The 15,802-nt window shown below is 33.9% G+C and overlaps 1 pseudogene; it reads left to right on the top strand.

Annotated features, from left to right (window-relative positions):
• Positions 1-3,371: 3,371 nt before the first annotated feature.
• LOC114714017 (protein DETOXIFICATION 27-like) lies at positions 3,372-7,601 on the top strand (annotated as a pseudogene).
• Positions 7,602-15,802: the final 8,201 nt, after the last annotated feature.

Here is a 15,802-nt window from a genome sequence, read left to right as displayed (position 1 = left end):
ATATCAAATACTACCTCCAGTCCTAATTATAAGACCCAGTTGACTTATTTGAGGAGATTAAGAAAGTAAGTTAAGTTAGTTATTTGTAATAAATAAGTGTTGTCATTCCTAAAATATCCTTGCTAATTAAGTGTATTGGCTAGAACTATCATTGTTAGAAGGACTATCTTGAAAAAAAATACATAAATATGAGAGACAAAATGGATTGGGATCTTATAATTAGGACCAAACAAAAAGTCAAACGGAGTCTTATATTAAGGACCGGAGGTAGTAGTAATATACATTATGAGCAATATTGTCACTAAATATTATTAATTTAATATATAATACTCAAATAGAATTTGCAGGGTCATGACCTCTCTCTCTTTCTCTGGTCCAGGCTCAACAGAGGCAGCCTTTTGAGTTTGGAATGGCCAGCCTCAACGCTTTCATGCGATCTTGCCACCTCACCAACTTTAACTGCGTCCAAGAACTTGTCTGCTGTATATGTGTTCCATTAACTGCCGGGCCACCAAGGAGATCCCCGTGAATAACACTGACCTCCAGACTTCAACTGGACCCACAAATGGATCAGCCAATATGGACCTAATAAATGCTGGCTAGATAGAATTAACTGATCAAAAGTTGAGCACTGGCCAGTGAATGTTCGGGTGGAGCCAGTAAGATAGAGATATGGGTATTTAGAAATCAAAAGCTGAAATTCTACTATTATGTTTAAAATGTAGGGTCTGTTTGGATTGGTTTCAAAAGCACTTTTCCGCAAAACGAGGTACCTCCTCCACATATTTACTTCGTAATCCGTAAAGCACTCTGAAACCATGGTTTGTTTCTATCCAACACTCTCGTAGTATGTAACTAACATACATAAAATCGGCGATGGAGGACCTGGAATTTGCGAGATTCAAGTGGCGTTTCACGCAGCTCTCACATGCATCCTGCTTCCCGTCATCAGCCGGCAGAAACACGAAGGAGAGACAACTATTGCAAGCTGGGCCACAATGGCCATTATTGTTAGGCCTCAGTAATCATCAGTCCATAAGTGCTATTTTAGGATAGGCACGTGATATGATGATCTCACCTAACAATGGTAAGGTCGATATTAGTATAAGGCAGAGGGTGGCCTTTTTTTCTCTCAACGGCATAAGTATTTTTTTTGTTCAGAGGTAAAATATTAGTGGGTACTATAACATAGGCACTTTTCTCAACCGAATAGATTTTGAATAATTAATTAAATTGTTGGGCCAATGAAGGGCCCACTTGTATCTGAAAGAAGGCATAGTTAGTAAAGCACCAATTGGCAAATACGACGGGCTTGCTTTTTATGGCCTTTAATTTGTATTCACACTGGTCCTTATTACAAGATGTCAATAAGCCCATCAATGACCTTTTTTTTTTTAAGTTTACTCTTGGTGACAAATTATCAAAATAAAATTTATTAAACAATATTCATGTAAATTATATTATTAAATAGGGGTATATTTGAAAAATTTTATAATTTTGAAACATATTTATGTCATTCATTGATTTGTGTGAATTAGGTGACAACCCTTTATGATAAGAATAAGCACTAGAGAGAGTACTAAGTTAACAAATTTCGAGGAGAGGGAGCTTTCTCAACCACAAATTAAAACTTACAAAAAAAAAAACAATAAAGATGAAGTGATCGATGGAGCAATAGTGTTAGTGCATATACATGCATCTGTATGCGTGTTCGGGGAGGGGTTGAAAGGAGGAACATGTGCATACTTAGAACAGTACTCCTCCTGTCCTTAATTATAAGACCCAATTGACTAATTTGAGAAGATTAAGAAAGTAAGTTAAGTTAGTTATTTGTAACAAATAATGTTATCATTCCTAAAATATCCTTCTAATAAGTGTATTGGTTAGAACTATCATTATTAGAAGGACTATTTGGAAAAAAATACATAAATAAAGAGACAAAATAAATTGGGGTCTTATAATTAGAACCAAATTAAAAGTCAAACGGGGTCTTATATAAGGACCGGAGGTAGTATTAAGAAGCCTTAGAAGATGGGCGGGACAAAAGAACCATCAGTTGAATGAAGCAATATATGAATTAAAATAAAAATCCATGCTTATCAACACTAATCCAAACAAAGGCGAGGATGGCTGGGTTGAGGAGACTTTTTAAAAGTATTTTTTTGTAAATTATGATAAATTTTTCATATATTTATTTTGTATAGCATAAAATCACGTTTAAAACTATAATTTGATTTTCATTTAAACATTTTTTTAATATTCCAGGAATTAAAAAACTGTCATCTTTTTTTCCCCTTGGGGAGTTTGACAATCCTCTATACTCGGTTAAAAAAGTACTTTTATATAATTAATGCATTACCCCAAGGGGGGGGGGATGCTGCCAAAATCAGAGCAGAAAAGGAGTGGAGCATGGCTTCCCATGTGGGTCATTCCGCAGCCTCAAGGTCTTCAATAAAACGACAGCCTTCTCTTCCCAAGCGTCCATCGTCACTAGTACCTCCTCTGTATATACATCCACAAGTTTTTTTGGGTTATTTTTTTCAAATTTTATACTACTTATGTAATACTTCTCTCAATTCTAAATATAATACTTATTTTATAATATAAATCATATTATAAAATAGATTTTATATTTACAACACAAGATTATTTTATATTTTCTCAACACTTATCTGGTTCTGTATCGATTCGCATGCTATCACATTTATGTCGGGAAAAAAAAACATTCCATTTGATTGTTACCACTTACTGTCTAATATCTACGCATCCATATATATAAAATGCCTGTCTATAGTATTAACTTATATATTAGATAAATTAAATTAAAAATAAATAAAATGAATTAAAATAGGAAGAATTATTGTGATGTTTTAATGGGCGATGATAATTACCAAACATTTTTAATAATAAGTGAGCAACTAAAATTTATTATTATAAACTCTTTAGTTGTTATGAGATTTTTTTTTTTGTACATACGTGGTTGCTTTCTTAAGACGTTATCTTAAATATTAAACTTCTTCCACCCTAAATAGTTCATCTGCTTCTATATATAACTTTCATTTTCAAAATAAATTTAATCTAAAATATAAGTTTTTTTTTAAATTTGTATGAGTATTTATTATTATTTCATCTATTTTGCTTTCAGTTGTATTTAGTACTTCTTTTCTCTTATATTAATCCCCATATATTCATCTAATTTAATCTATTTTTTTTAAAACATATTTCTGACTTATTTATTCTTTTTTTTTACTAATTTTAATTATCAATTTATTATATATAATTCAGTTATTTGAAATTTATATATAAAGTCGGACGACTTCTGCCACAAGATTTATTTTTCGGAAGACGGCATTAATGACCCTCTTACAAAAATGACGTAAGCAATGACCCAAAAAAAACTGTGATATTAATATAGATATTGATATTGTACGTAAACGAACAGACGCCTTGTTCTGGCCTCTCGCCCACTTGCATTTTGCACCTTTCCCCGAAATGACATGTGCATTTGTGCGTGTAAGATATGTGGATCCCATATCTACTACTTTTTTTTCTTTTTGTCAAAAAACAATTTTTATTTTCCCCCAAATTCCCGGGATATAAGACCTTACGCCCTTGCTACTCTCAAATATTCCTCCTCTCACTCGGTCAACTTTTCTCTTCCTGCGCCTGTCTTCTTCGTCGTCCTTGCGCTATTCACAGCACGGCATGCGAGCAGAGAAGCGTCGGGTCCTTACTTGGGTGAAGCAAAGGTTCCATTGTTGGAACCCCACCTCTCGGACCTTGTCCCCAAAGATGAACAAGACCACGTCGCTCATGAAACTCTAACGCGGAGAGTATGGGTCGAATCAAAGAAGCTCTGGCACATTGGCCCCGCCATCTTCAGCCGCGTCGCCTCCTACTCCATGCTGGTCATCACCCAGGCCTTCGCCGGCCACCTCGGTGACCTCGAGCTCGCCGCAATCTCCATCGCCAACAACGTCATCGTCGGCTTCGACTTCGGCCTCTTGGTACGCACACACCCAGAACCTTCTTTAACTAAACTCTTCTTAAATCACTCGGTGTTTGCCTGACATGTGAATTTCTGTATTTTTGTTTGATGGATCAGTTGGGTATGGCAAGTGCGTTGGAAACGTTATGTGGGCAAGCATTCGGAGCGAAGAAGTACTACATGTTAGGAGTATACATGCAGCGCTCATGGATAGTTCTGTTCATGTGTTGTGTGTTGCTGTTACCAATTTATCTTTTTGCGACGCCGGCGCTGAAGCTGTTAGGGCAGACGGAAGAGTTGTCGGAGCTTTCTGGGGCGGTGGCCAAGTGGATGATACCGCTTCACTTCAGTTTTGCGTTTCAGTTCCCATTGCAACGGTTCTTGCAGAGCCAGCTGAAGACGGGGGCGATTGCTTGGGTTTCTCTGGTGGCTTTGATCGTCCACGTTTGTGAGCTGGTTGTTTGTATACCAGTTTCAGTTTGGAGTGATCGGAACCGCCGCCACGATTAACATTTCCTGGTGGGTTTTGGTGTTTGGACTTTTTGGTTACACCGCGTGTGGCGGTTGCCCTGAAACTTGGACGGGATTCTCTATTGAAGCTCTTTCTGGTCTCTGGGAGTTCGTGAAGCTCTCTGCTGCTTCTGGGGTCATGCTATGGTACTTCTAACTAATGACCGACTTAATTAGTTCTGAAGATCATGAATAGGTCAAATTAATATGATTGATGGGTTTTAATCAATTACAGCTTGGAGAACTGGTACTATAGAGTGCTGATATTGATGACTGGGAATCTTCAGAATGCGGAAATTGCGGTGGATGCTTTGTCCATATGGTAACTCTCAAAAACTCCCTGACGGATTTTAGTTTGTTTCTTTCCTCTCATTTATTTGTTTTTTGCCCTAAATTTGCTTGAAAAAATTAGTGTTGGGATTCATGTGACGATGCAGTGATAACGTTGTTTGTCTTGCAGCATGACCATCAATGGCTGGGAGCTCATGATTCCTCTGGCGTTCTTTGCGGCCACCGGGTAAGACGACGACGCATTACATATATTTTAATAAGTAACTTTAAAAATCTATTGCTTGTTTTTCTGTACCATAATAATTAAACAATTGCGAATCATCACATCATGCCGTCTTTTTTTTTTTTTTAAATTAACGGAATCTCAAAGGCTTCAGATTTCAGAAAATGTTGTCAAACTCAAATTGGGCAGCAAACATGTATATAGCCAAATAATTTCCATTACGATTTATCGCATAAAATGAAAGTTGTTATTATCAGCTGATGCAGTAGCATCCAACAAAAATTCGTGTGCCCGAGATTATCAGCTCGGAGTTTGATTGTTAGTTTTTTTATGGTGCCATTATTGGCCTGACGTTCCAGAATTCAAATCCAACCCACCTACTAGCACAGCCTACATTAATAATGCATTGCTTGAAAGAGACAAACAGATGATACGTCAGATTAATAATGAAACCCAGTTGGCGTTCTTTATTGGGTTCGGGTGTATGAGGACTAATGACGGGAAGAAGACAAAGTAGCAATAATTAATCCGTAGTTACTTGTTTCTCTAATTAAAGTGACATGTCGGGCAACGTGGAAGATTAGGACAGGAACCTGCGCAGAAAGAGACCATTCCCCTGGGTAACACGTGACCTTTTGCTGTGTCCCCGCTTGAGCTTTTTTTCCCCGAAGTTAGTCAACAAGGTTTCTGAGATTTTCATGAGCTGCAGATTGGTAGGAGAACAATTTAAGGGGACGACATCATATTTGGCGCAGGTCTCATTACGTTGGTGTTGGAAATGCAGGGTGAGGGTGGCGAACGAACTCGGGGCAGGGAATGGGAAAGGGGCAAAGTTTGCGACGAAGGTGTCAGTGGGGACGTCAGTGGTGATAGGGATGGTGTTTTGGATGCTGATAATGGCATTTCATGATCAATTTGGATACATATTCTCTTCCAGCAGAGCCGTGCTTGAGGAGGTCAACAAACTCTCTCTCCTCCTCGCTTTCACTGTCTTGCTCAACAGTGTCCAGCCTGTTCTCTCCGGTATATATCTTTATTATTACCCACTCTCACTTTTCTTTGTCTTCATTCGTATCCTCACGTCTTCACATAATATTTTACTACTTCTTAGTCTTAATATAAGAATTAATTAACTAATTTGAGTAGATTAAGAAAGCTTGTCAAGTTAGTTATTTATAATAAATGTTATCTTTTTTAAAATATCCTTACTAATCAAATGTATTAGCTAAAACTACTATTATTACAAGAACTATCTCAGAAAGAAAAAAATAAATACGAGATATAAAAAAAATTAGTCTTATATTAGAATCAAAATAAAAATTAAACGAATTTTTCTATTAAAGACCGGAGGTAGTAGAATTTAACATCAGCGTGTTTTGGTTCTTACAATTTGATTAAATCATGATTTTAGTTTGGAATTTGGTCTGAATTGACGGGGTTGTTAGGTGTAAGAATCAAAAAACCCGTTTAAACCAAATTCTTACGAAACCGTAGCAACCACAAATAATAATCCGGAACGAGGGAGAGTATATTAACCTTAAGATGTATGACAATGATGGATTTTGATGTGGGTATGAACAGGAGTTGCTGTGGGATCAGGTTGGCAGTCATACGTGGCATACATCAACTTGGGATGTTACTATCTCATTGGGGTCCCTCTTGGATTCTTGATGGGTTGGGTTTTCCACCTTGGTGTTATGGTATCTCTTCTGTCTAACTATCATATACACGCATCCTCTTGATTAAATGTCTAATCGTGTATTAATTATATTCGCATGCGCATCATTTGACTTCGTTACATACATAAATTATCGCATGTGTCATATCATTTCGTGTGTATGCATGAGCTCATTTCACTGTTTCGTTGACTCCAAATTTTAGATATTTATATTCTAAATATTAAACAATACATGCTTGGCGTCCGCCATAGTATCAATCAGAATTTTGCAAACCTTTGACCAAGCTCAACGGCACAGACGTAATTGAAAAAGATAAGAAAAAAAAAAGAATTATAAATTTTAGAAATCAAATGAAAAATTGAGTACAACTATGATTGGAACTAATAAGAAAATCATATGACCTAAAAATAATATTAAATTGACGTGCTAATCTTTGGAGATATATGCAAATTGTTGGGGTCAGGTTGACTCCAGATTAATTAATTGTGTTTGTGACTGTGACACCAGGGGATATGGGCCGGCATGATTTTTGGGGGCACGGCAACTCAGACACTGGTATTGGCTTTGATCACCATTCGCTGCGACTGGGACAAAGAGGTATTATTATATATGCCTGATTATATTATTATCATCATCATTATTATTAATTCATCCAGGTTAAATTTCACTAATCCGTTTTATTTTTTTCTTCTTATGGGATCAATTAATGAGTTTGACATATTTGAATTGCTACCCTGATGCAGGCTGAGAGGGCATCCTTGCACTTGAGGAAATGGGAAAATCCAAAGCATGAAGTGGCGTAATTCTATTGGTCTCCTCAGTTATATCTATAAGGGACCCACCTCGTCCTTTTTTGACCCACACTGGCTCCATGGATGGAATAATTTAATTTTCAAGGAGAAAAAAAAAAGAAAAATAGAGAAGGGAAATTAAAGAAAGATGCAAAAACCAAAAAGAGAAGAAACCTGAGAAGCTTGTCACAAAAAGCTGGAGAAACCTATTTCGTTTTGGGCTGTGCATTCAGCTAAAACTGAATGGTAGGCCCAAATTCATAACAATTACTAGCTTATTAGTACCCGCTATTGATAATCACAATTCATAAGCCCGCGTAAATGATCAAATATGTGTGGAATATTGGGATCATTATTGGGCTCCTGAAAGTGAAGCCCAATGGGCCTCCAGTGGCTTTTGTTTTAAGGGCCAGAGAGGCTCAAGTAATTTAGTTACATTTATTCATACTTTCTCTGTACCCCATAAATAAAAAAAGAGTATTCGTGCTTTCTTTCCTTATCTCTTTCAATACTCAAGCCCATCCATCTATTTTGATTTTTCTGGTGAAAACATAGTTAGCTGTTAACATTAAACTTCTTTTGTCATATATTTAGTTAACATCACAAATAATTATTCAAATTTTTATAGGTCATACTATTTGTAATAATAAATGTGGACTATTAAATTAATTCTATTGTAAGATTCCTCCTAACCATTGGATTGCAATCAAAGAGGAAATTAAGAAGAGAAAATATGACCCATACTTGAACTACCTGTATTTTAGATAAAAATATCATAACGAGGTTTTTCTAAACAGGCTCAATTGTATCTATCTTCTTAAGCACTTACAAGTGTTTTTATGCAAGTTGAGATAAAATTGTCCTTTCACATTAATTTAATATTTCATAAATTATAATTAAAAAGTTGCTTTTAAAGGCTCTTATTGCACACACTAGTGTGGTTTGTGAAGTTACATCCATGCCAAAATTATTTTGTTTTCTTTTTATTTCATTTTAAACGAGGAATATTGTATGGAATTTGTTTTATCACCACGCAAATGCCGAAAGGATTTGCTTTAACACGAAGCGGGCTAGGTTTGTCCCAAAAGCATTTGAATCTACTTTATGTGCGTGTAATTTGAACAGCCCTCGATCAATTCGAACCCAAATCTCAAATGAACTTTCCCTGTTCTTCTTTTTCTTTTTAGAGACACACATATCAAAATCTTTTATATGCTGCTTGTTTATTCTGTCCTTCTTCTTGTTTTTTTTTTTTCCTTTGGATATTGTTGCAAAAGAGACAAATGGCTCAGCATGCTTTCGCTTATTCCTTACTTTTTAACTACCGCCAGCCCACACTGTCTACCCCCACAATAATTCGTCCGATTTAGATTTTCTATTGAATTTCACCCTCTTATATATGTAGCTTGGTTTCATTTTTGCATACATAAGTAGCTGAACTTAGTTTGCAAAAAACAGTTTTTTGGGTTCGAACTCTGAAGGGAATATTCAATTTATAATTGAAGAATGAGAATTTGATTTTTTTTTAAGGAAAAAAAAAGTTTGGTGATGGAGTAAATAGTAAAATAGGAAAGGGAAGACCGAACACTCATGTGAGGCTGCTGGCCGTACAATGTGGCCCAAAGGCATATATCATCTTTACCAAATTGCTCCCTCCCTTACTTTTTATAAGTAATATTAGACCTCATTGTGTAGATCAAAATATTAGTTAAAATTAGTTAAATACAATAAATGTGTAGAAATTAGAAGTTCTTTTTCTAAAATGCCCTTATTTATAGTGGGAGAGAGAATAAGAAAGAGAATAAAGAAATTATTATAATAAAGAGAATTATGGAAGAGAGAGAATGTGTGATGGAGAGATGATGGTTTAGAAAATGAAATAATAAATATATTGAATATTAAATAAGTAATTAATTGGATAAAATAGGAAATTCGCTACAAAAATTTAAAATAATTTGCAAATGTTGTTTATATTTAGGGATAAGGGAAAGATGGTAGTTGTTATTTATAAATAGGGACGAAGGGAGTGCTATGTGCCCATTCATTTATTCCCCGATTTCAGCCTTAAGTCAATTCTCAATCATTCACTCTCATCAATTAAACAAAAAAATAATAAATAAAGTTTTATCTTTTAACTAAATCTTCATCTGATCTGATCAATCATCAAGTTGACTAGCACTCACTGTTTTGGGTTGACTATTGTTATTGGCTTGACGCCAGGGAACCAAACATTACAACTTACAACCATATTTAATAATTTGAGGAATCATTACCATCAACAATGAATCTACATATCATATCTGCCTCTATTATTTGCATCTTCTCTTTATTACTCATCTCCTACTAACATCATGATGAACATTGTTTTGAGTCCTAACCAAAATTTGAGTTGAATTGCGAGATTTCCGATCCAAACATACCGGAAATTTGTTTAAAGACTCAAGCGAAACATATTTTTAGGGGGTGTAATATATCTTCAATTATATACATTTTTTCGATCCTTAATATAAGATTTAATTAACTAATTTAAGTAAATTAAAGATGTTACTTAAATTAGTTAATATAATTTTTTTCAAAAAATACCTTAAACATGTTCCTTAATTCCCTCCTTCTATTTCTTATTCGATTATTGTTGGGGAATATTAATACGGTTAATTTGAAAAAAAATTAGTAAATGTATAAAATAAATCTTACATATAAGACCAATATCAACTCTCCAATTAAATCTTATATTAAAAATTGGAGGAGTATAAAACAGAATATATTTGCATCTAGCTAGGGTATGTTGCACACAGTTAAAGAACGATTATATCCGTTGAAGATAAGTTGCACCTCTTCAGAAACCTGGATCATTCGGTATTTTTGGACGCTTGCGGTGGTGCTCATCCTCGTGGATTCAGAGTGAATTAAAAAAAGAGACTGCTTTTTCTGGAGATTATGTTCATCTCTAATCTTGATTTCTGTAAAGTTGATAGCAAACATCACTAGCACGCAGCTAATCAAAGAACGGTCAATTTAAGTTGCTGTCTCTACATTAAAGCATATAACATTATGCCTGGTCAAGACGGCTAGTTAGTGTCAATTCACTGATTTGGATTAATCCTTTCGAGCGATTATTAATTACAAACTAGCTTTCTTGGCCGTAAAGGGATGAAAATTAGTACTTTCTCCGGTTTTAAATGTAAAACCCATTCTTAGTGTAAATTATTTCTCCGGTCTTTATTATAAGACTTATTTAAATAATTTCATTAGATTAAAGAAGTTAGGTAAATTAGTTAATTATAAAAAATATGATATATTTTTTCTAAAATACCATACTAATCTTTCTTAATATTCTCTCTTACTTACTTGATCGTGGTTGAGGGAGTATCCATAGGGATAATTTAAAAAAAATTGATAAATATAAAAAATAGGTTTTATATTTAAGACCAAAATTAACTTAATAATTAGGTTCTATATTAAAGACCGAATGAGTATATTAATAAATAAGTCTTATATTTGGGACAAGATAAATAATAATTCCAATAATATTTCTGGATATGCCCCCTCTGTTTTTGCATAGAGAAGGCAGCCACACATTTGCTGTTTGGAAAATTGAGCTTGCATCCCCATTTTCGTGCTTTATCCTGAAATTAAGCCAACACATTACAGTGCTTTGCTCTGTAAGCTTGACAATTTTTGTAACATGTAAATAAATAGATGCATAGATAAAGCTGAAAGGTTTTAAGTTTCATATGGAATTCAGCTTTATTTGATGATACCTATCAAATTGATTTTTTTATATATGCTTGGATCGATGCTCACAAGGACAACGATATATTATGCATCCAAGATGCTTATCTAGTACACGTATTTTTCAGTTGTCAACACGGTGGAATTCACAAGCAGAATAAATACTTTTTTTTTTAAAAAAAAAGCCAACCTTCATGTAAAAATGAGATATTTGAATTCACAGCTCCAAAAAATTATCCCTTTGCATGCTTCCCATGTCATATCATATGCTAAGTAAATATTTGAATGACAACAATTTCACGGAAAATTAAAAATAAAATTCAGCATGATATTTGAAGGACGAAGTCATTTTGGGCATTTCACTTAAAAAATATAATTTCATTTTCATTCTCAAATATTTTACAGAAATTTTAGCATTTTTTTAGGACCTAAATATTGAAAATTATGCATGTTCCATGGGACTTTACTAAATTCTCTCTTCTTTATATATATTCGATTTCGAGCCAACTTGTCAAAGGAGAATGTCATATATAAAACTTCCACTTTGCCTACTTGCTAAAGTTATTGAATACAAATTAAAAGACAGCTTTACAAACAGAAATCCATATATGTATATATAAAGATATAATATGAGGCATGAAAAGTGGAAATATACACAGAGGATTCATGAGAAGAGACACAAGTGAGTGGGAAAACAAATGAACTTGATTGAAGTGATTTAATTTACCGCCATTGGTATCCAAAGGAAAGAACCGAGGAGCCCACCAAATGAAAAGGTAATATGTTTGATGATGAATGGTGAGGTCAAAGGAGAGTGTTAGAAAAAGGAAGGGGCGGATGATAATTAGGATTAGCACACTAATCATAATAATCAAAGACACAAGAATCCCCAAATCGCCTCCCTGTTTTCTTTCTTTCTTTCTTTTTTTTTTTGGTTGTTGGAAGGGATTATTGAATAATTAATTAAAATAAAAAGAAGGGGCCAAAGCTTAATGTGGCGTCACATTTATGCTGCCTAATCCATGCGTTGCACGCGAATCTTTGACAAAAGCCGCCACACATCAATGGTTGGTAGGTCACTTCCACAACCATTTGTTTTCTTATTTCTCATCATTTATTGTATTTACTTACCCTTTTATTTTTATACACACCATCTTTTTTTGTGTGTGGTTATTTTCCAGCTCTTTATGTCCTTTTTCTCTATATTGAGTGTTTGCTGCCTATGAATTAACAAAAATACAATTTTTATGTATGGAAAAATATTTTTAAAACAAAAGAGATTTTTTTTCTGTAAAATTATGTTCTTTTAAATTAATATACGTTGTTGACAAAAGGTCATATAAGAAATTATAATAATAAAAGTCAACAAGGCACTTTTAAAATATGAAACTAGAAGGCAGACAAGCCACTAGTTGGTGGAAGAAAATGAGCTATTTTTTTAAAAAGAATTCTCTGCATATTAAAAATGTGTTACTCTTCATGAAAAAACTAGTCCTAGTTAATTATGATTAGTTATAAAGTTATGTTAGTTCATAAAACAATACGAGGTTATACCCTTTTAATTGAAGAGTCATTTGCTTCAAGAAGCATCACTTCATTGTTTATAAATAGCCCCCCTTGCCATCATTCTATCAAAATTCATTGTTTTTCATATTATTATTCAGCATCTATCCGGCCTTTTTTTTTTTTTCTTGAATCATATTACCAGCTGTTTTAGTTAAAAGAGAGATGCATCTCATAGGAAATTATTATTTCCTTCAAATATGCGAACCAAGCTTCCTTCGCCATTCCTTGGAGTTGGATATAAAGTCCTCCATCCTTAGCCAGAAACAAAAGTTGCCCTAACGGAAACCTTAACGATGTTACCGTCACCGTCCCCGCTTCATATTAACTAAAAAACGATGCCAACGTACGTACCGGCCCGTTTGGGAAAGTCTCCCAAGAATCTGTAACCCATACCGAGGAAAACACAATTTTGCAGATGCACATTTGGGAAACCAAATTGAACTATCTAGTTTCCCTAACTTGCTCTATACTCATCTCTTCTTTTCCATTTTCATTAAAAAGGCTTCCGTCTTGCCAACCATGACCAGAATGTTGGCCACTCTAACAATAATATTCTGGCTTTTGCATAGCGCGTCTTGGGAAACCCAACTAATGATCATGGCTCTCGTACTAATTATTGGCTCAAGCTAAGCGCTGTAATTAGGGCAAAGGCTAACTATAGCTATTTCAAACAAAATGTTTGTCGTCCAAGGTAGAATGTTGGCTGACCAACAATTGATTTTCAACCCATACCTTTTTCCCGAGTGAATAATCAAACACATCACAGGCGCTGTTATACTGATGATTATTGCCGGATTCAATGCACAACACTTGGCTAAAATGCACACCTATTATAGTTTGAGTACAGCTCTAATTGTTTCTAAATAAAAGCCATTCAATGTAAATAATATATTTGTTCGGATCTAATTCTTGCCCGTACCAAGATTTGTCAAAACCAGATGTTGGCCAGCAACACCATGACTTGTCTCAGTCCCCACCTAATTATACTAATTAATGTTTGGACCCAGGAGAGTAATCAAAACATGGTTCTTTTTTCCCTGTACATATATAGGATTGTTCTACAACCCAATCAGTATCAATCAATTATGATTGGCATAATTTCTTTTGGAGAAAGAAAAACTTGAAAGACCACTTTCTGTTGTGTTCCTCCGATCCCATTCCTTTACATATCAAATTCTCATTGGTGGGGGGGGGGTACCTAATGAAGAGAATTCAATTAAAAGATTTCTCATGAAGGTGAGGTGGATCATTATTAGCCGGCGCGCAATGTATATGCCTTGTACTAATCCTACTAATTAATTGATAATTATCTTAAAATGCGTACGCTAATATATCTGCTTTATGGGACCCATTCTCTAGTACCGATATATGGTTCTTATGACTGATAACGCCTTACGCCATTGGACTAAGATGGCAACTGGATTTCCAAAACGGATGTTTGTAGCGAATTTTGGTTAGAATGCTTATTAATAATTAAATTAAATCAGAAAGTACAATTGCATGATACATTGTCAGTTGCATTTAAATAGTCATCTTTCGAATATTAATCTTTCTTTTTCTATTTTCCAGCCGAATGTAAATCTTTCTACAGCTACCATTCCTTGTAATATTCATTGGTTATTATATTTTCTTCTAATTAGTCTTAGTATATCCGCCTCTTGGTAAATATTTTTTTTCTTTTTCGTGAAAAATGGTGTGGAGTCTATGAATTATGTTGTGTGAAATTTGAAAAATAATAAACTCTATTATTAACCTTAATCCTTTGTTTGGATGGGAAGAACATTAGCTAGGAGGAAAGAATATATTAGGAGAGAAAACTCTCCAAAATAGTAATTATTTGTTTTACTATTTTTGAAAATTTTTCTTCCTAATATTTCTTTCCCCTAGTTTCCTCTCACTTTTATCTCCATATACAAACATAGACTAAATGTTTTACTCTATATAATATGGGCAAGTCTTTCCATTCATTTATCAGTGGCATCTTGAGAAAAAAAAAATTAATTGCTCTTCAAATTTTTGTGATTTGTCTTATAAATAGGGACCATAACCTACCAAAAATTTCTCCCATAACTAGAAGGGAATCAGGGCTGACCCGGCCCTCCAGGACTGGTGGGTTTAAAAGGGCCTGCCCTCCAGGGCTGAAATTTCAAAAATACCCTAATTTACTAGGTCCGGCCTTTAAATTACAGGGCTCAGGGCTGGCCCACGAGCTTTTGGCCCGTTTAAGAAAAAAATTAATATTTTTTATATTTATCATATTTTTATAAAACAATAAAAATAAACCAATGAAATTATTAAAAAAGACATAAATATGAATAAAATTAAGTCACAAATATAAAATATCATCATATCTAAATATCAACATCCAAGAACATCTAAAACATTCATTAACAAGATAACAACATCCAAAAGTTTTATCTATAGTGCAATTGTGTAATAAATAAATACTATCATTAATCTTTTGAAACTTCATCATCACTATAATTAATTACTCTTCTTCATAAGTATGCTTTTCTTTCGTAACAAAAATATCAAGTTTTTCTTCTTTATAAGAATTTTACTTTTAAATTTTACAATCTAGCTATTATTTTACTTTAATGTGAAAAATATTGTTGTTGAAACTCATAAATTTCTAATTCAAATTATAGAATCACAAGTTATATAAATATAAAAATACTCTATTATCAAATATATACCTAGTTTAAAAATATCAACGCATATAATATAAATCAAATCATTATTAAAGTCCAAATTAACCCATTTTTTAAAAATTTAATTGGATAAATTATTGTTTAACACTAAATTTAATTTTAAAATGATAATAACAACTAAATATTTAAAATATTATTAACAATGTAAAAAATTAATAACATTAGAATTATATAAAAAAAATTAAAAACAAAAAAAATTATAAAAGAGTTTAAAAGGACAGGCCCTTTTAAGCCCTCGGCCCTCCAGGACCAGCCCTCTAGGGCTTATTTCTATTTGAAGGGAAAAATATCAAGCCAGCCTGACGGGCTCG

This window comes from Neltuma alba, unplaced genomic scaffold, assembly GCF_004799145.2.
Source record: "Neltuma alba isolate B1F8T4 unplaced genomic scaffold, ASM479914v2 tig00011483_pilon, whole genome shotgun sequence".
Classification (NCBI taxonomy): domain Eukaryota; kingdom Viridiplantae; phylum Streptophyta; class Magnoliopsida; order Fabales; family Fabaceae; genus Neltuma; species Neltuma alba.
The sequence above is the reverse complement of the archived record's forward strand: the minus strand, read 5'-3'. Positions and strand labels throughout refer to the sequence as shown.